Source organism: Ambystoma mexicanum, chromosome 2q, assembly GCF_040938575.1.
Source record: "Ambystoma mexicanum isolate Mex_15411 chromosome 2q, UKY_AmexF1_1, whole genome shotgun sequence".
NCBI classification, from domain to species: Eukaryota; Metazoa; Chordata; class Amphibia; order Caudata; family Ambystomatidae; genus Ambystoma; species Ambystoma mexicanum.
Window position 1 is genome coordinate 298,887,282 of NC_090924.1, and position 27,410 is coordinate 298,914,691.

Genomic DNA, 27,410 nt, shown 5'->3' on the forward strand with positions numbered 1-27,410 from the left:
CATGCAATGACAGTTGCTTAACTAATAGATTTGGTGTGCCCTGTCGTGTCTGTGAGTGGAGTGATGATGTGAGTGAATGGCCCAGGAGATTGATGTAGTGAGAAATGCTCAGAGCATTACCTGCACAAGTGTGGGCGGATGTCGGTTGGTGCCTGGAGTCAGATGGTGATAAATGACTTGGTGGATGATCCCCTCTGTATCGTGAAACTGGAACTTTGCATGTAACAAGCATACATCAAAAGGGAATCATCCATGAGGTTTCCGTGTGTTCATTCTGGCCTGCATACAACAAGGTTTTATTTCTGTAGACTGCACCATGTGTAAATAATGGGGCTGTCTGTGAGGCATTCTACTCTTTCATACGCTTTGGTGAGGTGTCCAAACCCATGAGGGACCTTAAAGCCCAGTACACCGAACCCCCCACCCAAGGAAGAGCTGACACTAACTTGAGCTTGTACACAAATTGCCTTCTAGAATGGGCAAGCCCGTGGTAGAGTGAAGTGTCTGCGTAAGTAAGCTCTGCCTCTGCTTTTTTTGTCTGAAGAGTCCATCATGGTTTCTGTGAAACAACTGCCTCTAAAGCTATTCAAATAAGTAGCAAGTTGAGCAAGCTCAAAAAGAACAGCCAAAGGCAGAAAAGTATTACTTATTTATTGTATTTGGAGGAAATGTGGCTGGTACGAAGTACAGTGCCCTGTCCCAGAGATATTGAGATTCAGGTCTAAACCCAGACATTGTCCTGTCTTTCAAGTTCCAGGGGCAGTCCCCACGCATCCCCCACCTCTTCAATATAATTAAAGTGTCCAAGTAGTGGTTTGGGGGGGCTGCTTGGAGGCAGGCAGGGTAGCTGGGGCGCGCTGGCATGCTTACCTTTGGTAACAAAAGGAGGGGCTGGGTGCGCCCCAGCTCTCAGAAGCAGCAGGCAGCCCTTTTATTCAAGAAGCCACATGGTCAAATACTATGGGCTCCTTGGGTGAAAGGTCTGTCTGCTGCTGATGACTCTGTACTCAAGTAAAGAGTCAATGTGCAGCATGAAAGGCCATTAACCACAAGGTGTATGGGCTTTCATGCTGCGTGATGACTCTTTACTCAGAAGCAATAGGAGAGCCGGGCCCTCCTCCTGTTTCTGAGAAAAGAGTCATCAGGCAGTCCGTGTAGCCGAAGCCACAGTTACATGGCCTATCTGGAGGTGTCAGTAATTCGGGTTAGAAAAAAAGAAAAGGTGATGCTTTTTCTTTTTTTCTAATCCGAAGTGCTGACACCTGCAGGCAGCCTGTGCAACCGTGCAGCGCTTTGGTTACACGGGCTGCCTGAGGAGTCAGCGTTGCTGGGTCTAGTCGGGGCTGGGCCCTGGCTTGGGAGTCAGGCTAGCTTCGGCCCAGTTAAAGCCCTGTAGTTCAGTCAATGTGATGTTATTTGTAAGAATGATTAACATAATACGCCAGGTTTCGTTGCTGCCTGTGCACAGTACATGGAATGGGCATCGTTTAGGAGTGGACGGACACTACTGATTCCTGTGGGCCTTCCCATTGGACTAGTTCGCATATCTCCTCCCTTTGGTGCCCTCGGCCACTCACTCGGTTTAATGTTGTGCAGTAGTCGCTGTGTGGTGGATGAGGGACCCGTGATACGTGCACGGCGGATACTTGTGGGAGTACGCCTCTTTCCGGCCGGACGCATGGTGGCGAGGGGCTTCGCTGCGGGGAGTGCCCCGTCCCGTTTATTATTGCCTTGTTCCCTGACACACCGCAGGAAGCATCACAGGCGACGTCGCCTTGTTTTGTGTTTGCGGCCCATGTCACGGCAGGATGATAAATTTGTGCGGGAAGGTAAACGGACCGCCCAGACTCTGAAGTGTAGACCAAGCGATGGTGAGGCTGTGCAGCCGCGCTCTCCCCGGACCCTCCATTTGTTACCCTTTATTTGACAGGTTCTGGTGATCGCCTGGGACTGTCGCTCACTTCAGACCTCGAACTGTTTATTTCTGTTGGAAACCACTTCAGACTTCTTCCATTCTGGGCAGCCCGTGAAATGCTGATTAGGTTGGGAGGGACAGGCCTGTTTCTTTCTAAGTATTCCTGGCCTATGGAGCAGGGGCTTGAGTGGGGCTGGGATTCTGTCAGTGATTATGTTTTTATTGTTATCATTATGAAGGTATTTAGTGAGCGCGAGCCTAGCTTCGGGAAGGAACGGTGCACTTTACAATCGCAGGGGGAAGAAGTGGTGGTTTCAAGTATCCATTAGGGCAAGCATCACGCACTAGACATCGGATGGGACAAGCATCACAAAGGCCACTAGCGTCTGCCAAACAACCAAGGACATCTAGAGTAGACACAGGCTGTTAAGCAAATGTGACAAAAAGACTGATTCATTTCATCTTACATAGCACATAGTACACAACCTGAAAGACGATCTATTGCGAGTGAAATATATTTAATTGGATCAAAGCCTACATATTTTCTCTAAAACACAAATATTTACACCTCAGCAAAGGCACAGCGTTAGAGACATATACATGAGCACATACAACTCGTATGTTTTCCTGTTCCTACAGACTGTAATAACAGAAAAGGGAACACTAGGCACCTTGCATATGCTGCCCAAAAATAAACTTCATTGTCAGTCAAATAATGTACTCTCTGCACGAATGCTCTTTTTTCATACATTGTGGGCCTCATTCTAACTATGCGGGTATCCTGGTGGTAGAGCCGTCAGGATGCCGGCAAAAGTCGTGACCGTTTCGGGCACCCGGTCATTACAGGTGCCAGAGGAATGGTGTTAATTCCCATTCATGGAGTCCCACAGGGCAAGGCTGTTGTCGGTAATGATGGCTTTTTTTGCCGGTAGGGAGTGTGGCTTGCCTCCTGGTTTTAGCTGGAGGTAACCCAAGTGCCCCACTGGCAAACCCAGAGTCCGCTGGTCCGGTAAAGTGCCAGTATCTATGAATACCAGCACTTTTTTTTTTTTTTAACAGACGCGCTCACTCAGAATGTGGCTCTATGTTCAGAAAATCAGTCGAATAGTGAAGTCGAGTGAACAGACTACAGATGTACACATCAAGATACAAAACTGCACAATTATTTTGGGGGAACAACGAATAATAGACAGTGAAGTTCCGAGCAATATTTCCACGCAGACATAGTAGTGGCATTGACATGCTTCTCTTACAAAGGAAGCCATTTTTGACTAAGAACATTTTGTTACACAGAAATCTTATGAAATAAACGACTCTTTGGACTTGTAAAGGTTCCTTCAAAAAGGTACTGTTAAACATGTATCTACAGTGTTCATGTATAACAGGGAAACTATTGAATGTGCTGTCAATAGACTCATAATTACAGTTATTCATTTAGCTTAGTTGCTTTAAGGTAGGAACGGCCTTTGTGGACTTCAAAGCTATTGGAAATGGGAGTTTCTTAGAACGTATCTATTACATGGAACGCAGGTGTTGACAGAATGCAGCCTGTATGGTCATTTTGGGTTTAGAGTGTAGCCACTTTATGAAAGCTGGATGCATGCAAAATGACGCCACCTTAATTTATCTACCCAGATGTTTAGAATCTTGCAGATGGACCGATTCTAGGGATTCCTTTGAATATAACCATTGCATTTTTCCTCTCGCATCCTAAGCCAAAAGTACGCTCACACTCCCGCACACCTTTCACGCACTCGAATGACACGTTGCACAACACTTCTACCATAAGAATGCAGCTACCTTTCATGACAAAAATGTGAACTGTAGATACACAAATATTTGTCTATCAAATTGCACACCCCCCCTCAAGTTTATTTCTCTAGTGTACCGCTCTCCACCCATTCACATGCCATTTAGACATGGGTGACTAGCAGGGACGTGGCCACCCCTCATAGCCTTCAATGGCCGCCATGCACACGTGCATAATAGCCCCTCCCAAGTTGCCATACTTTGGACTTCAGTCCCTCCAAGGGCGTTCAACCTACAGTGCCTTGGAACCAAGCCTATGGTAAAAGCTGCTTTACAAATGACGAAAGCAAATGAATTAATGAATAGGATTAATTATGTTACTAGTGCCTCTGTGCAAATAAACAGATTGACCTGGGGGAAGTTACTAAAAATGGAACGTGTTAGTGTAGGAATTGATAAAAAAAAAAGTAAAACATGACAACACAACTTTGAAGTTATTTTTTTCACTTGGAGCCATGGAAACGGTGAACGTTGCGTTTTCCAAATCCTCCTTACCATAACATGGAGTGTGCAAATGCTGTCGGGTAGATGCCTACGTTCTATTTCAATTAGCTTTAAGCTCACGCATGTCCTGCAGGGGAAGTTCTGTGGTTTATCTGTGCATGCTGACCAGGCCGCGGTACAGCAACTATCACTGTTGCCCCAGTGGCGGAGGGAATATTTGATGCTGTGAGTGAGTGCGGAAGAGTATGGCTCCTTCACCAACATTGTAAACAATTCAATATTGGTAACGGCTGATGGATATTTTCAGTGGAGGTAGCATTGAGTAAGTTCTCCCTGGAGTACATTTTTTAAATATTGAGTTGCATTGTGTATTTTACAGAACAATTTTTAAGGAGATAGGGTAAAACGCTATACAATTGGTTCTCTAGGGTAACACAGAGTACACATAGGATTTTACAACATTTTCATGATACCTTTGTCTATAAAATATTCCAGCATTTTCATTGCAAATCACTTGCACTGTGTTGCACCCATAATAGATGCAGGCATTCCTACTGCAAATGTCAAGTCCACAATACAGAAGGCTGTGGTTGCCCCCTTTATTCATACTTTGTTTACTTACTTTGGACGTCGGTCCGCGTTTCACAGATGATGTCACTGCATCAGGCGCCATGTCGTCTATACGCTACCGCACACAATGTGAATGGCGGTTCTTTTGATATTTATGAGACCTACGGGTCAGTAGTCTTCCTCTTGGACTTTGACACATTGACTTTTGGATACTACTTTTTATGTAGATGTTGAGGTTTTGTTTAGTCCAGATAGACAGTTATGGCTTATCCTCTTTGGTTTTTGATGACATTGAAATTAGGTAGAGCACAACAGACACAGGGATCTGAAACCTTTATTTTTTCTTTTTTCTTTTTTTGTTTATGTATTTTAGATTGGCCCTGATGAAGGATGTATTTTCAAAATGCGTTGACCTGATTCCATACGTTTGCCTCTGTGTCACATTGCTCACGATCATTAAATTCTACAACAACTCTACATCATGAACTGCATGACTTAAATGATTGGAGTTTTTTCTGGTTTTGAAGGGTCAAATGACCCATTGAGTGAGCACACAGCACTAAAGGCCTTCCCTTTAATCTCTCGTTGGATGTCCAAGTAGATACCAGTATTGATGCTTATAACACTTTCATGAAGACACCCACAAAATATGCAAGCATTTCCATTGCAAATTACTTTGTTGAAGCTGCGCCAATATATGTTGGCATTACCACATTAAATCACATTAATGCAGCTTCACCCACAACATATGCCAGCATTGTCACTGTGTAGCGGTCAAATATGGAAACCTGGTATTTATCTAAGAAGAAAACATTGGTGGACCCTAGTAAATTAGCGGCACTAGCATCCAATTTCAGGTTTGTGATGTGTCCCACATTATATGCCAACATTATCACTGCAGCCAACACTGATGATACTGCATACAAAATATATATACGTGGCCTTCGTGGACCTCAGTTTGGCCTTCGACCACTAGGAGACTCCTTTGGTATTGGATGGGTATTCCGAAGCCCCTGATATGAATGTTAGAGGCACTGCACACTGATACTTGTGTATGGGTTCGCTATGGGGCAGGTGGTGCACTGAGTGATCCTATTGGAGTCAGTAAGGGAGTGAGGCAGGGGTGCATTCTCGCTCTGCTGCTATTTAACCTTTATATAAACTCCCTTATCCTAGTGGTGTCTAGTGTGGACGTCCCTCATTGCGTGGGGCGCGGGGGGGGTTCCTGATCCTAAGCTATGCAGATGACACAGTGTTGCTTGATGCCTAGATCCTTACAGACACTATGAATACCTATGGTGATTACATGTCAAGGCGTGGCCTCACAGCAAAGGCTGAGAAGTGCTATGTTATGTGCTTTGCCAACCATCCTCACAGGATTCCTCCCATATTGCTGAATGGCATCCGTCCACTGGACTGTACAGATTCTCCTTATTTGGGGATCGGGTTCAATTGCAGATTCACTTGTGGCACGAATGTAGAAGCACAGAGGGCTAGGATGAACCAGGTTATTGTAGGGCTTTACAGATTTGCAAAAATATTTGGGGCAGTATACAGTAGAGTGCATTTTGGATGTGTATAGGGGAAAAGCTCTGGCGGCAGGGGCATATGGCAGTGAACTCTGGGCCTGTGCAAACATGAAGTCTTTACAGAGTGCCGAAAATATTTGCTGTGCACTCCTCTTAGGTGTATCCACCTCAATAATATCACATAGCCCGCACTTAGAACTGAGTATGGATGCCCTGATGGACTAGTTTTTCTTGTGGCCAATTCTGTTCTAGCCGGCCGTGTGGATAAATGAATAGGGCTAATTAACGAGATTGCAGCTAAGAATGTTTTATCATTGGGAAATTATTAGTGCCTATCAAAAACACCCTTAGTCTATTGGGGTTGGGCGATTGTTTCAGGAATCCAGAGAACATTGCTAGTTTTCCCATGAGGCACATAAATGAGAGATTTGGAACATCACAGGCATCTATGAGAGAGGATGTGAATCTCTGTAAGGCCTCAGTTAGGTGTGACCTTCCACTCTCAATAGATAAGGGAACAATTTGGCTATTTGGCTAAGGCCCCCAACACTTCTCATCGATTTATGCTAACCAGGGCCTGGCTAAATGGATTGCACCTTAAGTCAATTACTGGCAAATGGTCCGGGAGAAAAATGGGGATGGGTTTTTTGTTTATGTGAAGAATAGGAATCGCTTGAACACTTTGTTCTCTTTTGCCCACTCTATAACGATATCCTCAAATGTTTCCTTTAAAATCTCCTCCGTGAATCTGCTTTCCGTTATCGGAGACCAACATTTCTTAGGCGGCTGTCCCTTCCAAATGTGGGAACTGCTTTTGCCCTGGCCAGTCACTTGAAGGGTGCTTGGTGTCATTGATCCAAAAACCCCAAAGTTAATTTATGCAATACAAAGGGGGGTCTGGGAATCTCTCCCCCTTTGTTTTGCATAAATTAACTTTGAGTTTCACCCTAAGTTAACAGGGCGATCCAGACGTGGACCCCTTGCTCACTGTTCTTAGAGAGGCAACAGTTTCACCTCACTGATGATGCCCAACAAGGCTGAAACACATGTATGGGCTTACTGGTGGTACTCTTGTTCAGAGGAGAATTGCCTAGCATTTCGGCGCTGGACTGCCCCTGGGCAGGACAAAGGCTGATATGCAGGGACATTTCTTCTCTGTGAAAGGGACAGTGAGCTAAATACTTGGTAGAGTCTCTCCCAGGGGTTATTCACCCAAGAACAGGTCATTGGGCTTCGTTTGTGCTGGTAGAGAGATTCCCAGACCCCCCTTTGTTCTTTACAGAAATGACATTTCATTTTATATTCAATGTAAATGGTTTCTATACTTACATTTTAAATGATGTTTTTCGTGTATGGGGGACACATCTTGGACCCTCCGTCTGGAGGTGCTGCCTCAGCTGGGTCCTTTTCAGCTGGCTGGCTGGAAAGTTAGTCTCCCCTGTGTGGGTTGATCCTCTGCCGGCAGTGGCTCCTTTTGTGATCCTGGATGGAAACCAATTATCCAAATGATCCCATCTCTGCTCCCTGCATCCAGGTGTATCCAAAATGTTCACTATCCATCGCCCCATACTCCATAATAATAAGCTAGCTTCTATGAGAATGCTTATTATATATATTTTAGCTCCTCCCTGAGGTGGGGTTCTACCAGTCTCATGACACTGAAAGGGTGGGTGGTGTTGGGGTAGTCAGCAAAAGTTCCGATGATGAAGATGGGTCCATGTTGCGCGCGCCATATTTGTTTCGGGGGATGCGGCAAAGTTAGCATAATGTTATATGTATCCAGTGTAGTTAAATATGAATGTGATATGTTAATTTAGTGTTACTTTTTGTTTAAGTTGATACATATTAGATTTGCATGCACCTAGAATGACAAATGCCAAAACCATCAAATGAAATATAAAACACCATTGAGATATAATGTGTGATGAAGTGCCTAAACAGTGGGCAACAAGGAGTTTTCATGATGCGCATGCAAGGAAGTGGACTGGTCATAGAGATCCCTTTGTGAAAAAAATATGACAGTTATTAAACAAGCATGCACACTGATACACAGGGCATTTATAAATTTACACTTAGTGGGCTTTTTTTATGAATGAATTTAAACGCGTCAGTCAGGGTTTGACTTTGAGAAACTGGTTTTGCAGAGCTCTGAGGCCAGGTGATGGATAAGTAAGTAACTACGACATTAGCAATGGTCAGGTCAGATAAATAAACCAGCCATAGTTTTTATGCCCTGGTAGTTTTGCAGAAAGCAAATGTAATCTCTTAAGTGCATGGGAGCTTAACATAGGGTTTCAGCTATTTGTTTTTGACAAGCGATAAACATGGAGTGAAGCAATGCTCACGGCCAAAGTGACTGATACTCCTTGTAAATTCGATTATTTACTCAGGATGTGGCCAGAGGCCATGCGTGTTGAAATGTTAGTTATTTTGATTAGGATGTTCTAGGACGCCAGTAAAGATGAGGTGGATGAGATAGTTATCACCAGCTCAAAGGGAACCTGTTTATTCTGCTTTTTGAAGTATCCATGCGAACCATGTGCACTATTATGTTTAAGGTTAATAGGTTTCAGGCCAGTTGTTACATGAACTATGTTTGTATTTGAATGTGTAACAATGTGCTGGTGTCATGACCTACCCCAGACGAATCCCAAACAAGGGTGTGCTATGAATATGATCTGAGGATGGTAGTTAAGATAACAATGGCCAATGGGAATGGACGAACTGGGGAAAGATGGGATTTCTTTGCATAGGTTTTGGCCAATCATGTATGGGGGTTGTAGGGAAAGCATGATATCACAAGTATTGACACTGACACACTAGATGCAATTTGTAAAACCTTTATTAATAATGTTGGGGTTGGAGAAACTCTTGTTCTGCCCTATAACTAAGATGGGAGTAGTCTTCACCATCAAACGATAAAAAACAAAACAGTCCTAGTGGAGTATGTCAAATCAAATTGCCCTATACTAACAAAATCCTAATGCCTGCCCTATCTCTTGTACAAAACGTATAAAAAGGAGAGCATGTATGCAAAAGGAAAAGTCAGTGTTCAAATGATAATGTGGCTGAACCAGCTGTCCTCCCCACGTTAAACCTCAAAAGGTAAGGCGATCCTTGTAGGCAGGATGACACACTCTAGCTCAGTTTCCAACACAGTACACAGTTCACAACCGTTTAAAGTTCCTTTCTCTGGCTTTCAAATTAATGCTTCAACCAAAATGTCCACATTTCTGCCGGGCTCAGACCTATCACCACACAGTTCTCGTAGGTCCTCCTTTGCTGGGCTCAGACCTCTCACAACACAACTCAGACAAAGTTGCAAGGGGGCTCCCTTCCCCAAGCTTAATATATATCGGGTCTCCCTCAATCGGGCTCGGACCACTTTCGGATGTCGAAAACTTCTAAATGTGTGTGGCTTTCTTTATAGACCACTGCAGGACCTCTTTGATTCAACATTCATTATTTACTTTCACTCTTGCTGTTTGTTCACCCTTTAGCTTCAAACAATGCACCTTTCACAGAGACTTTTGAATGGGCTTCTTCCTTTCACTGGACCACTCTGTTCCTTAGTATCGATTATCTTGCAGCTGTATTTCACTGGGTCTGCCTTTCTTCTCGTTTCATCCACATGTGTGCAGCCTTCACTTGTGATATGATGTTGCTACTTCATTCACTTTAACACACACCAGTCTCACAGGTCACTTTCCAACTCACCTGCTGTTTGCACTTCTTTCTTGTTTGGCTGTCTCCGATTTCTGAGTCAAGGTACCACAGGCTTAACCTCACCACCCCCACTCTGCCGTTCACCCGGGAGGGTCGCTGGCATCCTTGAAACACAATGCAATCTTCACTTCCCCCTTTCCCCTGCTAATACTACTGAAACTGCCCTGAATCTGCAACTGGGCCATTCACCGTTCTCGGCCCAGCCACTCTCCCCTGCACTGCCTCCACAGCAACCCCTGCACTACGGGACTGTGTCTGTATCCATACAGCCCCCCTTCCCAGCACTTGTTTGCACTTACCTCGCACTTGCCACCAGCTGGCCCTTGTTATTTATCCTGTATGCTGTATGCTTATAACCCTGTACTGCACTTTCCCCTCTCCCTTTCCCCCATGCACTTTTCCCTTCCCCTCTACCCTTGCACTTGCGCGATCTGAATGACACCTGGCCTAGTAAGATCGTTGTCTGTCTCCCCTTGTTCCCCCCCCTGCCTCGTCGCGCCTTGAAACACTTGTGTATAGGCGCGTTACAAATGCCATATCATATCATATCACTTGTGGGATCTGGCCTTCTCCACACATCTTTTGCGGCCTGTCGGAGCCAACAACTTCCATTCGGGAAGCCTTGGGGTTTTCGGCCTGCTATTCTCATCCCTTGGTCTGTTGCTCTGCTCCAGTAGGTGTGCCTTCGTCCCGGGAGTTCTGCTCATTCTCGTCTTTTGCCTTGCTCAGGGTGTGTCTTTAGGTGTTACCTTTTATTTGTTTGAGGAGAGTTAATTGGTATCAGGTGTAATGATTTAGGGTAAAGTGCCTGACTTTGCCTGACCCGATTAACGGGACATGTCCAGTACGATGTGAGAGAGTTAGTCTGGTTACTCTCAGTCACCCTCTTCCTCGGCCCAGTGTTTGTGTAAAAAGGGGGGAGGGAGTCTGGATCCAAAGGCAGTGGTCACCTGAGGGAGAGATCCTCTGGGACTAGCAGGTGAGATACCCTCTGGTTTCTCACAGGGTGGATTGTAATAAAACACATGGGAATGTATTAACCTTTGCAAAAATATATATAATGTGTCAACTTATGTGGTTCGGTGAGACTTGGGTTAGTTTGACTCGACAGGGTTCTCTAGCTCCTCCCTGGATGATTGTACAATAACCTTGCTTTATGCACAAATGTGCATGCGCTTCTTAAGTGGTGGGCCTGCTTGGTTAAGGTGATTAGGGTCCCATCCATACATTTGGTGACCACCAAGGCACCCAGGCTTTCTGATACTCCTTGTAAATTCGATTACAAACATCGGGGGGGTCTCCTGTCTGCACAACCTGGCTGCGGCACCTCACTGTGGGGACCAGTCTTCCGTGCATTGTGAAAAAGAGATTTGGAGGCACCATATTGGCTAAAGGTCCGTCTGTTCCCCAGAGCTTTGGTACCGTGGTCCAGCTGTGCAGAATGAATCGACGCAGCACCACATCGGAGCACTTCGAGTTCACGTGAGTGCAACTCCAGGGGGTAAAACAAGAGAGGAAATAGGGGGAAATAAATGTCCGGTTAGCTGGAACCCTCACCTAGAGGTGAGGTGGCATCTTATGGTAAGTCCACCCGTAGATACCTTCCTGAAGTATTCCCTTGGCACCCTTTGTTTTGTATTGACTGTGCAGGCCATCATCTTGCTTTTCTTGGTTAGGCGAAGTAGTGAAGGGAAACTGTTGTATTGTGCCTGTCTGTGTATGCTGTAAAATGGTGATGTCATATGGAATGTTGTGATGTTATTTAGAGAATGTTTACTTTCAGGTTCCACACTCAGGCAGTTAGTGTTCCCCTGCCTGGGTGATGGCTTGCCAGTGTTTTCATGTCCTTATAAGTTAGCTGTAACTTAAGAAGAATACATTAAAGCCTAAGTAATCCTCAAAGAAGCCTGAAGTAGCGTTATTACAGAAAGCTCCTGTAGTCAGGGAAAGACAGTATTATAGTAGAGAAGACCGTACAAGTGATGAAGAGAGTGTGAGCATCAGTGTTGTAATAAAAAAACATTACACTCCTTGTATGCTTGAGCAAAGGAGATATCTCAGAGATATTGTCTGGCAAATGTTTCTTTTTTGGATAATATGCTGTATTTTGTGTAAGAGTGAGAAGTATAACTAAAGTAAATAGCTAAGTGATTGTGATGAAAGCGAGTAAGGTGAGCGATTGTGGGGGAAGATTAAGAAACTGGAAAGGGGAAAAAGAGGGGTTCTTTGGGCAGACATTTTGTGCTGCAGGTTTGGATTCTGTGTTATTTTTGTGAAATCATTTTGGGTAAATTGGGTTGGAGTATGGAGACTCTGCTGAATCATTTGTGTCAGGTTCTTCGTGGGTATAAGGTGAAGATTCTACAATCTCATCGGGTACGGTTGCAGGAAACTAGAGATAAAATGCTCACTTCTTGGCCTACCGAGGGGACTTACGATAAGAGGATTTTGGAGAACCTGCATAGTGTTTTAACTACAAGGTACAAGGGCTGAAAGTCAGTTAAACGGTTAAACATCCTTGAGTCATAGACGATGATTGAAAAAGGCGTCAAGGCCCATAGTGTTATATGGTCTCAGAGGGGGGGCTGAAAAATGAGGGTACAGGAATTCCTTCTGCACCGCCCCACATGGGTGCTATCCTTTATCGCCTGCAGAGGGGTACACAGACCCTGAGTTCGAACCTCTATTTTCCCCAACGGCCAATCCATTGGTTGTGAGATGGACACAGGTAATGCCTCCATCAGCTATAATGCTTATGAAGTGGGATAGCGAGGAAAGTGGAAGGGTAACTTCTTCAATTGTTAGGGCTGTACAAAGGTAGAGAACGGAGAGCAGGAATGGAATAACTCCCCCTAAAGCTAGGATAGCAGATAGGTTATGGGTGGCAGAACGAGAGAGAGGTGGTAGCTAGAAGAATGGATGAAGGGTTGAGAATGAGGGCGAAGAAGGATTAGACCTTTTTCCACTAGAATAAAGAATAAGTTGAGCAGGGTAGTAGAGACACAGGAGCAGGAAAAAATAGAAGAAGCGCTGCAGCTAGCAGATGAAGAGGTAATGCTGTTATGACGGCAGAGAAATGAAGATCGGGAAGAAGTGAGTAGACAGGCAAAGGATGTAGCGAAAGTAAGGTGGAGGCATGGACAAGTTATTGCAGGCTGGATAAATCAGTTATTAAGGAGGTTGATGTGGACATGGAGAATAGAAATATTGTCATCGGTAAAGGAATCGAGCTGGGAGGCCCGGCGCCAGCACCTTATGGTAGTGCTGAGTATGCTTCCATGCCTGTAGAAGTGTCAGCGGATGTGATAACAGGAGTAGGAGACAAAGAGCAATGGGAATCGGATGTCGAGCAGACAGAGCAGGGTGTAGTAGCCCTACCTCCCCCTCCAGTAGCAGTGACAGAGAGTACACTATGGTGTCTTAGATTGCTCTGTGGTACTCACATAGCTGTAGTAAGAGCAGGGGAGAGATGGGTGAAACCGCAGTAAAAATAGGTGCATCTCAGTTTCTGTTTCCCCAGAAGGGACTGGGAAAGACGTATTATGTCCCGTGGTCGCACATGGACCGGAATAATTTGATCAAGACACTCCCTTCACTCACTGTAGGAGCAGGGAAGTGGATTTATGCATTTGAGAAACACACCGCAGTGTCATGTTGGCCATAGGAGACATACACAGCTTATTCACAGCTCTGATGGGAGAGCAGTCAGACAAGCTTTGGAGGAGAGCAGGGTATACAGTAATTCAGTAGGAGTCATATGCTCACGATGGAGCAGTTTCTTAATAATTGCAGGGCACAGGTATGGGGGGCCTGTGGATTATGTATTCTGAAACCCCACATATAAATTCTATTTTAGCTAAGACTATGAAGTTGGATGATGATCCTGCTGCACACATCCAGTTAATTAAGGAGATGTGTAGGGCAGAGATGGGAGAAGCATGGGACAAAAATGTGTCAATCTTCTACCACATGCTGAAGAAGGGACTCCCCAAGGAATCCAGCACGATCTAGATCAAGTTCTAGGGATAGAGGCCAAGAGTTGACCGGAAAATCAGGAACACATTGTGCATTTTTGTAAAAGGAGGCAAGAAAAGGAAAAGGAGAGTATAGAACAGGCACAAATGGCAGAGGCCAAGCTTGTTCAGAAACAATTGTCAAATATTTGTTTGGAAGGGTCAGTGATTACTAGCTCCACGGAGGGACAGAAGGGGCAATTGGGAGAACAGGGACATGGTGAATCAGGGATGATGCAAGGGTGGATGGACGGGAATGCACCTGGCCCGAGGCCAATGACAGGGCTTCCAGGAACTAGGAGAGGATTTCCACAAGGATGTGGGTCATTTGGCGGGTTTGAAGGAATGGGTCCCCGGTTTAATGGGCCAATGGGAAATAACTATGGAGGGTTTATGGGATTCACTGTTGGCCGTGCATAAGGATGGCACACGTGTCGCAAGATTGTCAAGGCAGGTCACAGTATTTTAACGTGGGAGCTCAGCAGATGCAATCACCGACCCTGCCATATGCCCCATGCTCTCTGCAATCGCAGCAGGTACAGTTTGAACAGAACCCAGTGACTGGGGCTGCAGAGACCTATGGGACCTCACAGACTATGCCAGCACAAGCACAGGTACAGAGATGGGAGAAAAATCCCTTAGCCAAGGAATGTTACATATTACACTTGAACAAGTATTTTTGGAAGTAGTCTTTTTTTAACCCATGGTGCTAATTTGTACTAAGAGTAGGACAGCCCACAGGGATAACTGATGTATCCAGTCCTGTACATTACCACCGATCCAGAAGAGGAACCCGAGATAGGTGTGCAGGTAGGTGATTGAACACTCTCAATCATGATGGATATGGGGCCACAAAATCTTGCATTAAGGAAGGCGAGTTCCCCTTGTCAGGCAAAATGATGTGCACACAGGGATTCTCTGAGTATATCCTGTCAGTTCCTTATACTGAAGATCTACATATCAAGGTAAGTTAACAAAATGTATCTGCTACTTTGTTGTATTTTACAGCTACCCCGGTGAATCCTTTTGGGCGAGATATCCTGTGCAAACTTTGAATGTCGATTGCTTTCACAGAGGAAGGCCTAATATGCTCAATTCCAGGGTTGTATCCGGTAAGAGAAGCAGCGCTTTTGCATGTATATTATAGCTACAGTTCTACAAGGGTTGCCTGTACATTCATCTTTGTTTCTTTATGGGGTAATGGTTTTGTTGAGTTGGGTTCTGGGAATCTGAGATCAGACATGTCAGGTACTGATTGAGTTTTTGTTTTGGCCTGTTCTGTCGCAGGAGGTAACACCAGGCACCATTGTTACAATTCTCCTAGAAGCAGTAGGATTAATTAAGAAGAACAGGGTGGTTCTCTCAGGCACTGATGAGGAGGGTGGAGAGTGGCACACAGTTTTGAGCATCAATCTGATCTTATCGCTAAGGGACATGTCTGACGATCAACTGTTTGAAGACACCAAAGACATAGCAGAGCTGGTTTTTCAGATTGGAGTGCGCTGCCAGATAGTGATTGAGCAAAGGGAAATACCACAGACCATGCTCATCATTAGAAATGCATTGCCATATTAGAATGAGTATTTGGAAAAGGTGCCGGACCAGCAATCCTCATGATGTGGGGCTGCTAAAGAGTATTGGAGCAATGCAAATAAAATTGAAACCGGGTGCGATATTAAAATGGATTAAGCAGTACCCCATGTCCAGAGAGGCAGACACAGGAATTTACAAGACCATTAAGGCATCTACCCTGTGAAGAAAGTAAAGGGATCCAGTTGGAGGGCGGTCCAGAATTTGTGCCCCCTTAGTAATATTGTTGAGGTGGTACAGAATCATGCCACAATTCGCAGTGATATCCCTACTGGGTTGACCCACTTCTCAGTGATAGATTGAAAACAATTATTTATTTCAGTCACATTATACCCTGATTCTCAGTACCTCAAAGCATTTACGTATTTTGGTCAGAGATTCGAGTACATGAGGTTGCCCCATGGGTACTGTGAATCTCTGAGTGTTTTTAACAGGGTGGTTCAGATGGATTTGGGGAATTTACATGTGTCCATTACAGTAATACAGTATGTGGACGATTTGCTAGTCTGTAGCACTTCAGACGAGCAGTGTAGAGGAGATTCAATAACACTCCTCAATCTGCTTGCAGAGAAGGGGTACAAAGTGGACAAAGAAAACAGGCCGTACTGCCAGACAGAAGTATTATATTTGGGTCAAGTGGTATCACCTGCAGGAAGCAATGCAATGCCAGAGAGAGCCACAGCAGTTCAGAATACACCTTAGCCAGTCACATTGAAACAAAAGGACGCACAGAAGGTGAAGGGTACGTGAGACCCTTTCTGCAGGGACTTAAGGAAGCACAGAAGGTAAAGAGTCCGATTGAATGGTCTGAAGAAATAGTGACTTGCTTCCGGGAACACAAGACTGAGATCAGCAATACTCTGGTCGGTTTATAGTGACTTTTTCGACAGTCAAAGTTTCGAAATACAAAAGTTTCGACAGCAAAGCATCGGGAACATTTTTTTCAAATGCATTTTTTTTTTATAAACCCTTTAATGTTAAACAAAATGCATTTTAAATGTTTTTTTTAAAAAACTTTGGATTCGAAGGTTTTGTGTTTAGAAACTCTTTTTTTCGAATTATAACTGCATAGGACCCTGGTCTTGGCGACTCCGAATTACAAGAAACCATTTATTTTGTTTTCTCATTCAAACAGGCAGGTGATGACAGCGGCCCTGACCCAGCAAACATTGTTAGTCCTGAAACCTTAAAGATATTATAGAACACGCCTTTGAAATTGAACAAGGAGTATGCAGTCTTTGCGACCTTTGAGAAATCCAAGTCGACTTTGATGACCCAAAATGTTTCAGGATACAAGGTTATTTTATCGAATTCATCAATACACACTGTATGGTTTCACCTAGTCAATCCTGTGACTTTTGTAGCCGAGCCAGCGAAACCTGATGACATTATTCATGATTTTCCAATTTATGAAGAGGAAGAGAGGACGAATGTTAAAGCAGATGCCTTGGAGGGAGGTGAGGTACTTTTTGTTGATGGGTTCTCAATAATGAATCAGGACACTGGTGAGAGGCATACATGTGCAACCGTTATCAACCTTGTGGAGAGGGAATACCGGGTCAGATTGAAGAAGCAGTTGCCTTCACATTACTCTAACGAAGCAATGGAACTAGTGGCAATTATAGAAGCGCTAGATATGAGTAAGGGGAAGGCAGTCACTATTTATTCTGACTTTGCGTATGTAACCTCCACATACATTCAGAGTTATCAAGGTGGCAGAGAAGAGGGTTTAGGACATCTGATGGGACCCCAGTCCAACATGCTGCACTGCTATCCAGACTAATCATATCTTTAACCCTCTCCAAAGATGTGTATGCCTTGGGAAGTGTGCTGTGCACACTAATCGTACTAACCTCATAGCACTTGGAAATGATGCGGGAGACAGGGCGGCGAAGGAAGCCACCTATTCACCATTTACAGATTCCCAGAAAATGGAAGCCGTGTCACAGCAGGTCCAGTTGCCAGCCTCATATACTGCAGTCCCAATGCTTCAAATCATAGAAATGCAAGGCAAAGCACCTAAAGAGGAACACGAGCTTTGTTGAAGAGAGGATGTGCCCTCTCCCCCACAGATTTGCTGTGTAGCCAGGAGCTGACGGGGAAGGTAGTAATGCCTGTAGAAGTGCTCATTGTGGCTCTAGTGTCAAGGGTATCGAGAATCTCCTCTTGATCCTGTAGGATCTCGGCCTCCCTTACTTCCCTTTCCTCCTCACCTCGTATTCCCCGGCGTAGGTTCAGGGTCTGGTTCTCCTTAGGCTTGGCCTTCCCTTTTTTTTGTAGATGAGAGCGGCCGAAGGAGGCCGCCACCGCGACACCCCAAGGGTGAGCGGTGGTGACCCTCCGCGGCCGCGGGGTTGGGGGGAAAAAAGCCAGAGGCTGAAAAAACCCCAGAGAACTGTAGATGAATCGTCTGTAGTAGGAAGCACTTGACACTTGCAGGAGCTGGGTATCTGCTGGAGAAGAGGCACACACCCTTCCAGAACTGGGCAGCAGGCCTCCAAGGAGGAATAGCAGAGGCAGGTAAGAAATCGGAAGTCCAAGTATCAGCAACAAGGAAAGAGGGCTAGGCAAGGCAAATCCGAAGTGTATTCCTGGGTACGGTACACAGAAGGAGCCGATAAACAAGAAAAGGCGAGTGGAGGAAGGTAAGTAAGAAAGGCGGAAGGATTGAAAAGACGGAAAGGCAAGAATAGTAAACAAAGGCGGGCGGAAGGGGAGGTAAGGAAACGGGAATGAAGTAATAGAGGGAAGTTAGTTAGGCGGTAGGACGGGAAGGGAATGGAGAACGGGAGCGAGGAAAAGGGGAGAGGGAGGAATCAAGAATCGGAGCGAGCTCCGGAAAAGAGAAACCTGGGAAGGAGAGTACCTAGAGCCGGAGCGGGGTGACCGGAGAGGGTACAAGAAAACTAACAAGGAAGGGGGGGTTAGAGTACGGAAAACAAAACGGTAGCAGGGGACACGAGCACGAAAGACAAGCAGCAGCCGAAAAACAGGAGCGTTGCAACGCACCCGAACACAGGAAGGGGCGGGCTATAACCTGTGTCGGGATACGTTGCTGAAAAGACTAGACCGCTGCACTGGGTAGAGGAAGCGTGATCGGGATATCCGTACGCCGCTTCCACCTATTCCAGAGCTTCCAGGCTCCCCGAGCCGTGACAGTATGCCCCCTCCTATGGTCCACCCCTCCTGGCTTGCCAGGGTGACTACGATGATATTTGCGTAACAAGAGGGGCGAGTCCAGATGTCCTTTAGGTTCCCAGGAGTCTTCTGATCGTGGGTATCCTTTCCAGTGGACCAGATACTCTAGACGACCCTTGTGATAACGTGAATCGCATATCTGAGAGACTTCAAAGATGTCGGTCTTTGGACTTTTTGGCACAGGAGAGGCAGTCTTCCTTGACTTGTTGTAGGAACGCGGATAACGTTCCTATGGTACGGGACTCAGGAAACATTAGCTCAGGCTTGGTCTCCAGTTCCATAAGATAGTCACTACGTCGTGATAGGGCATCGGCTACTACATTCTGGTTGCCCGGAATGTATGTGATGTTAAAGTCAAACTGCGCGAAGAAATGCGCCCATCTTGCTTGTCTGGTGTTGTAGCATTCAAACTGGCGTAACACCTGGAGATTCTTATGGTCCGTTCGGAGTGTGAACGGGTGCATTCCCCCTTGGAGTAGATGACGCCACTCTATACAGGCCAATTTCATTGCCAGCAGTTCTTTCTCAATCACAGAGTAGTTACGTTGACTGGGATTCAAAGTCTTGGAATAGTATGATACCGGGTGTTCCTTCCCTTGGAATTCCTGAAGTAGGACGGCTCCCACAGCGGCTGAAGAGGCATCAGTTTCCACCACAAAGGGAAGGTTTTGATTGGGTTGACGTAATATAGGAGCCACACAGAAGGATTGTTTTAGCAGCTGAAAGTTTCTTTCTGCTTCGGTAGTCCACCGGAATGGCGAAGAGGTCTTTTTGAGGAGAGAGGTCATCGGGAGCACCAATTGGGAGAAGTTCGGAACGAACTTCCGATAAAAGTTCGAGAGTCCTAAGAATCTCTGAATGTCCTTCACAGAAGCAGGGGATGGCCACTCCAAAATGGAACTGACCTTGCGTGGATCAACGGCTATCCCTGCCGAAGAAAGAATGTATCCCAAATAGGGTATAGTTGATGCTGAGAAAACACATTTCTCCAACTTAACTGAGAGTTGATGGTCCTGGAGTCTGTGAAAAACTTCCCCTACGTGTAGACAGTGTTCTTCTTGGGTGCGAGAGTAAACCAAAATATCATCGAGATAGACGATGACCGAGTTGCCTAGGAGATCCGAGAAGAGCCTATCCATAAAGCGCTGGAAGATAGATGGAGCGTTGACTAACCCAAACGGCATCACCTGGTACTCGTACAACCCAAAAGGTGTCCTAAAAGCCGTCTTCCACTCGTCTCCGGTTTGTACCCTGAGCAGGTGATACGCATTGCGCAGGTCCAGTTTAGTAAAGACAGTGGCAGAATGTACGGCCTGAATGATCTCGGAGATGAGGGGCATGGGATAGCGATCTTTGATGGTGACCTTGTTGAGACCCCTGTAGTCAATACAAGGACGAAGTTCTTTGGTGTCCTTCTTGGGGATGAAAAACAATGATGCACCGGCAGGGGATTTAGAAGGTCTAATGAGTTCGTTGGCTAAGTTCTTGTCCAGGTATTCCTTCAAATGGTGTTTTTCCTGGAGGGTTAGCGGGTACAGGCGACCAAACGGAACCAAGGACCCTGGATGAAGATCAATGGCACAATCTTCTGGCCTATGCGGAGGAAGATACAGGGGGATCTTCTCTGTAACTACGTCGGCATACTCAGCGAGATAAGCAGGCAAACAATGGATAGTTTTGGGATCTTCACCACAAAAGGTGTGTACTGTAGAGAATTCTGTTTGAGGTAGACAGTTGGTCTTGCAAAAGGTGGATTGGAAACTCAAAACGTTCTCGGACCAGAGAATGGTAGGATTGTGTCTTCGTAACCACCCAATCCCAAGGATTAATGGGAAGTGAGCAGCCCTGATCAAGTCGAAAGACAAACGTTCAGAATGTTGCATGATGTGTAAGGCAAGGACTTCTGTAGTGTGCGTGATGAGACCCGAGCTCAAAGGCCTTCCGTCCACGCCTTCTACCTTTTGGTCTTCGGCCTTGGCAACACGGGAAATGCCTTGCCTTTCGGCCCAGAGAGTGTCCATGAAGTTGCCTGCGGCTCCGCAGTCCAACAGGGCTTGTGTCTGAATGGTAGTCTTGTTGATGATCAAGGTGACAGCCATAACCATAAGACGGTGGTCTTCGGTGCACTCTGGAGAAGTAACAGAAAGGGTGACAAAGGGACTAGCTTCGCTCCCTCGGTAATGCGTCCCCAGCTTTACCGAGGGTGTTCGTTTCCCGAACGCCTGGGTGGAACGTCGGGGCAATCCCTGAGCAGGTGAAGCGGCGATCCGCAATACATGCACAGGTTCCCTTCTCGTCTTCTTCTACGTTCCTCTGCGGTGAGAGGGGAACGTGTGGTTCCGATCTGCATAGGTTCTTCTCTTGTGAGACGAGTGGAGGTAGGGGGGAAGGAAAGAGAAGGGCCAGGGGGTATTGATGTACTGCTCTTAGTCTTGCGGCGTTCTGCTCGACGTTCTGCCAGTCGGAAATCTATCCGGAGAGTAGCCGAGATCAGGTCAGCAAAGGTAAGAGGACGTTCTATCCTGGCTAGTTCGTCCTTCAACTCCTCACGCAGCCCCCTTCTAAAGATGGCATACTGTGCTTGTTCTTGCCATCCTGCTTCCGCAGCGATTTGCTTGAAGGAGGTGATATATGACATAACATCATTGTTTCCTTGTCTGATGTCTAGCAGATCTTCGGATGCCAAGTAGGTACTCTCGGTACGTAGAAACGTCTGTTTCATCAAAGTCTTGAAGGCCTCGTAATCTAGGAGGACTGGATCAGATCTGTTCACTAGAGGAGTGGCCCAGGCCAAGGCGTTACTGGACATATGGGTAATCATAAACCCCACCTTGGCGTGACCAGAGGTGAAAGTATGTGTACGGAATGAAAAATGCAGATGACATGCATCCAAAAATTCCTGGAGTTTCTTGGGGGTTCCATCAAATTTTCCCGACACAAGAGGTAAGGGAGGCAGGTCGGTGGACGGAAGATCTCGTTCTGCGATCCGTTGCTGTAGTGTAGCATTGGCCCCTTTAAGATTCTGCACTTCTAGGTTGAGGTTTTGAACTGCGGCTATCAGTTCTTGGATCTGTTGAGGGGAGGCCATGGCGGTATTGTGGCGTTGCAAACTGTCAAGGGTATCGAGAATCTCCTCTTGATCCTGTAGGATCTCGGCCTCCCTTACTTCCCTTTCCTCCTCACCTCGTATTCCCCGGCGTAGGTTCAGGGTCTGGTTCTCCTTAGGCTTGGCCTTCCCTTTTTTTTGTAGATGAGAGCGGCCGAATGAGGCCGCCACCGCGACACCCCAAGGGTGAGCGGTGGTGACCCTCCGCGGCCGCGGGGTTGGGGGGAAAAAAGCCAGAGGCTGAAAAAACCCCAGAGAACTGTAGATGAATCGTCTGTAGTAGGAAGCACTTGACACTTGCAGGAGCTGGGTATCTGCTGGAGAAGAGGCACACACCCTTCCAGAACTGGGCAGCAGGCCTCCAAGGAGGAATAGCAGAGGCAGGTAAGAAATCGGAAGTCCAAGTATCAGCAACAAGGAAAGAGGGCTAGGCAAGGCAAATCCGAAGTGTATTCCTGGGTACGGTACACAGAAGGAGCCGATAAACAAGAAAAGGCGAGTGGAGGAAGGTAAGTAAGAAAGGCGGAAGGATTGAAAAGACGGAAAGGCAAGAATAGTAAACAAAGGCGGGCGGAAGGGGAGGTAAGGAAACGGGAACGAAGTAATAGAGGGAAGTTAGTTAGGCGGTAGGACGGGAAGGGAATGGAGAACGGGAGCGAGGAAAAGGGGAGAGGGAGGAATCAAGAATCGGAGCGAGCTCCGGAAAAGAGAAACCTGGGAAGGAGAGTACCTAGAGCCGGAGCGGGGTGACCGGAGAGGGTACAAGAAAACTAACAAGGAAGGGGGGGTTAGAGTACGGAAAACAAAACGGTAGCAGGGGACACGAGCACGAAAGACAAGCAGCAGCCGAAAAACAGGAGCTTTGCAACGCACCCGAACACAGGAAGGGGCGGGCTATAACCTGTGTCGGGATACGTTGCTGAAAAGACTAGACCGCTGCACTGGGTAGAGGAAGCGTGATCGGGATATCCGTACGCCGCTTCCACCTATTCCAGAGCTTCCAGGCTCCCCGAGCCGTGACATCTAGAGCAACTACATTTTCCTTCACACACTTTTCGACAACAAATTGCAGCAGAGCTCCAGGAGGAATGGTTCATACCGAACCTCCAGGAACAGGTAAATAGATTTGTAGGAAACTGTATAGTTTGTAAGGAATTCACGCCTGGAAACACCTTGAGGTCAGTAAGGGGAATTTTGCTGAGGCCTTCTGGGCTGTTTCGGGAGCTCCATATCGACTTTGTGGATATGTGCAGGAAATGTAACCCGTACCTGTACCTCATTGTGGTGGCTTATGCATTCTCCCGGTGGCTTGAGATTGGTCACTGCATACACCCTGATGCTAAGTATGCAGCAACATTTCTGGTGAAGGAAGTATTTCCACAGTGGGGAATTTGTGAGGTCTTGAAATCCGACAATGGAACCCACCTTTTTAATGCCTTATTCACAGAAATTACTTCGCTCTTGGAAATAAAGCACAGGTTGTGCTCTGTGTGCCACCCACAGGCCAACAGGATTGTGGAGAGGTTAAGTGAGGTCCTTAAGACTTGGCTTCCCAAGATGCACAGCGATTTGAGAAAATCATGGCTACGCTACCTGCATTGGTGCTGTTTTATTTGAGAAATCAATCTACAATATACTCTGCCACAAGTCACCAGACTTCACGGGTTATAAACAAATACCACAGATGTGAGTGCAATTAAGGTCCACCACTCACCCTGTTTCCACAAAAGAGGCATTGTTCATCACGAGCAGTAATGAGATGGAATATCTAAACCTGTTTAGGTCCACTGGGTAGCGACTGCATTGAATGTGGCTGGAGACACTATAATTAGAAAACAGGCACGATATCCTCATTCATTAACATCTATACCTCTGTACCCACACAAGGTGAATGGTGAATGATAGGCCATGAAAGTTAAAGTGTAATTAACTAAGATGTTATTAATATACATTAATATAATGGCTAAGCATACTAAATATGCTGTTCTCGCTATTGTCTTTTACTAGATTCTTTTGAGCTCCTGAGGAAGGGACAATTGTCCTAAAAAGGCATAGAGCATAGATCTATTGGACTTAATTGGATTCCATGAAATTGTTTGTAATTCATATGAAGATTATTGATTGTGACAATAATAGTTTTTTGAAAAATGTATTAAAAATTGGATCTCCAATAACAATTTTTTACAAAAAATTGTGTGAGATTGAATTCCCTACTGAAAACAAGAGTTTACACTCAAAAATATTGATTTCTGGGGGAAGGAGAGGAAAGGCAGAGTACCTCTGAGGAGGTGCAGTAGGAAATTTGACTTTTTAGAGACCTCAGAGATGTGGGCGGAGAAGAAAAGTGTGGAGTCAAAAATGACCCCAAGGTTCTTAGCCTCGCAGGTGGGGTAGAAGGTGGGCCAAGGGAAGCCGGCCAGAGAGTGAGGGGAAAGGATTGTGGAGGTGTGCCGATAAGGAGGACCTCCGTCTTACTGGCATTCAGACAAAGCTGATTGGAGGCACCCCAATCTTGAATGGCAGTTAGGCAATCAGAGATGAGGGAGGGAGAGGAGGTGACCGAAGGAAGCCTGAAAATGAGTTGAGTATCGTCAGCGTAGCACTGGAAGTTTGAGCAGAAAATGGCAATGCAGTGGGCGAGAGTTGCCAGGTATTGGTTGAAAAGCCAGGGTGAGAGGTTAGACCCCTGGGGAACACCACAGATAGAGAGGAAGATGGATGATAGGAAGGAACCAAGTTGGACCTGGGAGGGTCGATTAGAGAGGAAAGAGGTCAGCCAGGCCAAAGCCTGATTAGGTTATCACGGAGACAGTTGAGTAGGATGGTATGGTTGACCGTGTCGAAGGCAGAAGAGAGATCGAGTAGGATGACGACAGAGGGAATGTTAGAGTCAACGTTGTAGAGCAGCTCTGAAGTCAGACTGATGCTAATGGAGACAGCCAACAGAATCAGAATGAAGGTTAAGCTGAGAGATGGCCAGCTTTTCCAGGAGTTTGCCCAGAAAGGGAGTAATGGAAATAGGGCGATAGTTTGCTGGTCAAGAGGGATCAGCTGTAGGTCTCTTGAGAAGAGGATGCACAAGGGAGTGCTTCAGAGTGGAGGGGGAAGGATCCTGAGGCAAAGGAGTGGTTGCAAAAATCGGCAAGGGTCGGAGCAAGGGAATCAATGTGATCCTTGATGGTTTCAGAGGAACCGGAATGCACCTGTTTTGATGTGGCCTTCATAGATCGGACTTGTCTAGTGACCTCATCAGGGGAGAAAAGAGGAGAGGACGAAAAGGAGGGTGGGGGAGTGGTAGAAAGAGGGTCAGCAAGCTCAGACTGAGAGGGAATAGGAGGTGGAGGGGAGGAGAGGTTGGACAGGATGTCCTAAATTTTTGAGGTAAAGTGAGAGGCCAGGGCATTGCAGAGAGCTTGGGAGGCAAGTGGAGGGGTAGAGACTGCAGCAGGGTTGGCAAGCTCCTTTTAAAGAGTTCGGCCGAGTTGTTAGATGCCGCAGCGACACGGGCTTGAATGTGGACTCTCTTCTTGGTGCGGACAGAGAGTCGGTATTGCCTTTGGAGCAGGCGACAGGCCAGTTTATCAGAGGGTGAACAAGAAGCCCTCCATTTCCTCTCAACCGCCCTTCACCTATGTTTAAGTGTGGCTTGGTCGTAGTCATACCAGGAATTGCACTTGGCTTTGGACTTCAAGCAGACCCTCATGACAGGGGCAAGAGCATCAAGAGTATCAGAAATAGAAGAGTAAAGAAAGGACAGGGCTGTGTCCGGATGTGAGACAGCGGGAGGATGAGGTGGGGGAGAGAAGGTGGCAGCGAAAGCCTCAACTGACACACGCTTCATGGGCCGGATGTCCGAGAAGGTAGGTGGCAGTGTTGGGGTAGGCTTGGCTTTGGGGGAAGCGAGTGAGATTGAGAGGAGAGAAGGCAGTGGTCACTCCAGGAGAGAGGAGTGGTCAGAGGGATAGAGAGGGGGAGGCCAGAGGAGATCAAGACCAAGACATCAAGTGTGTGTCCTGCAGAGTACGTCGGGCCGGAGGGGAGGCTAGAGAGGGAGAGGGAATCACAGAGGTCACGAAAGAGCAAAGATGAGGGACAGGGAGAATCGAGGTGGATGTTGAGGTACCAAGGTGGAGGAGTTGAGTGGTAGAGGTCAGGATGGGGGAAGAGAGGTCCGCCCACTCAGAGAGAAAAAAGGTGATTTGACCAGGGAGCCGGTAGAGAGTAGCAACAGTAAGAGAGTGGCTGGGAGAGAGAGAGAGAGGCTGCAGACAAGGCATTCGAAAGAGTAGTAAATCTGAGTGGGAATGATAGTGGCAGGAATCCACTCAGGAAAGATCAGGGCTACGCCCCCTCCAGGCTGAGTGGATATGGGTGCAGAGAGGATCTTGTAGCCATCAGGGAGGAGAGTGTCAAAGCTTGTGACAGAGCTGGCCGTAAACCATGTCTCAGTGAGACCAAGGACATCAATGTCCAGTTCTTCAAGGAGGTGGCAGATGTCAGAGGAGTGTTTGACAGCAGTGCGAGAGTTGAGAGTGGCAAGATGAAGAAGCTTGCCAGGCTTAAAGACCTTCCAGGGAGGGTTACAAATCAGAGGTATGCCTGCGGAGTTCTGGAGGTAGCCTGAAAAGGGGCACAGGAGGGTGGAAGAGTGGGCAAGGTAGCTGAGGAATAAGGGGAGGGGACAGCCGCAGATGAAAGGAAGTTGATGAGGCAAGGGAACCCCCTATCGAAGAGGAGGAGATTGGCCTGAGGGCTTTGGACCATGACAGTGCCATTTAGGTAGACATTAAGGATGACTCTGGAGGAGTCGAAAGAAGCCACGAGGACTTCCTAGAGAGTGCCATCATTAATGGGAGAGGAGGAGACAGGACAGAGCACAGAGATCTTATGGGGGTCCATAGATTCGGCGAAGGAACAACAAAGAGTATGTCGGTGAGGGTCTGTCTGGAAGAGGCGCTGGAATAGGTATCGGCGAAAGGGAGACCAGGGTTGGAGGCCAGGATATCCTTTTGAAACTTCTTCTTTCCAGACTTAGTGAGAAGGGAAGGATAGTTGATAGAGAAGCAGTTGGAATAGATGGGAGAAACAGAAAGCGCCATGGGTGTGTGTCATTATTCCTGCCCCTTATGTCCCCAGCCCTCCAAGATGTCAGGCTGGAGCCAGGCCACGATCACCTACATGGCCCTCAAGGGCCTCTCCATCCCTCCAAAGACCCACTTGGAGTCAGACTTGGCGCTTGTGGCACCAGACTCACTCACTCCCATAGGATAACATTGGGGATTGGACTTGGAGTGCATTGATGGGGACAAGATGGATGCCCCCACATATTTCGGTTCCCAGAACTGCATGTGCGGTCTAGTCTTTTGGGTGTGGTTCAGCCCAGAGGCACCTGGGATACCCAGAGACTATTTAAGCCACACCCAGGCTGAGAAACATGCTTTGCATTTTCTGCACCTGCAGCGTGACACTCACCGTGTTCGGATCGGTCTCCAGTAGCCCTGCATCTTTCT

The 27,410-nt window shown here is 46.7% G+C and overlaps 1 protein-coding gene across 3 annotated transcripts in view; it reads left to right on the forward strand.

Moving 5' to 3' along the window:
• Positions 1 to 27,410, forward strand: part of LMF1 (lipase maturation factor 1) — a 2,253,577-nt gene that overhangs the window by 862,182 nt on the left and 1,363,985 nt on the right. The window lies entirely within an intron of this gene.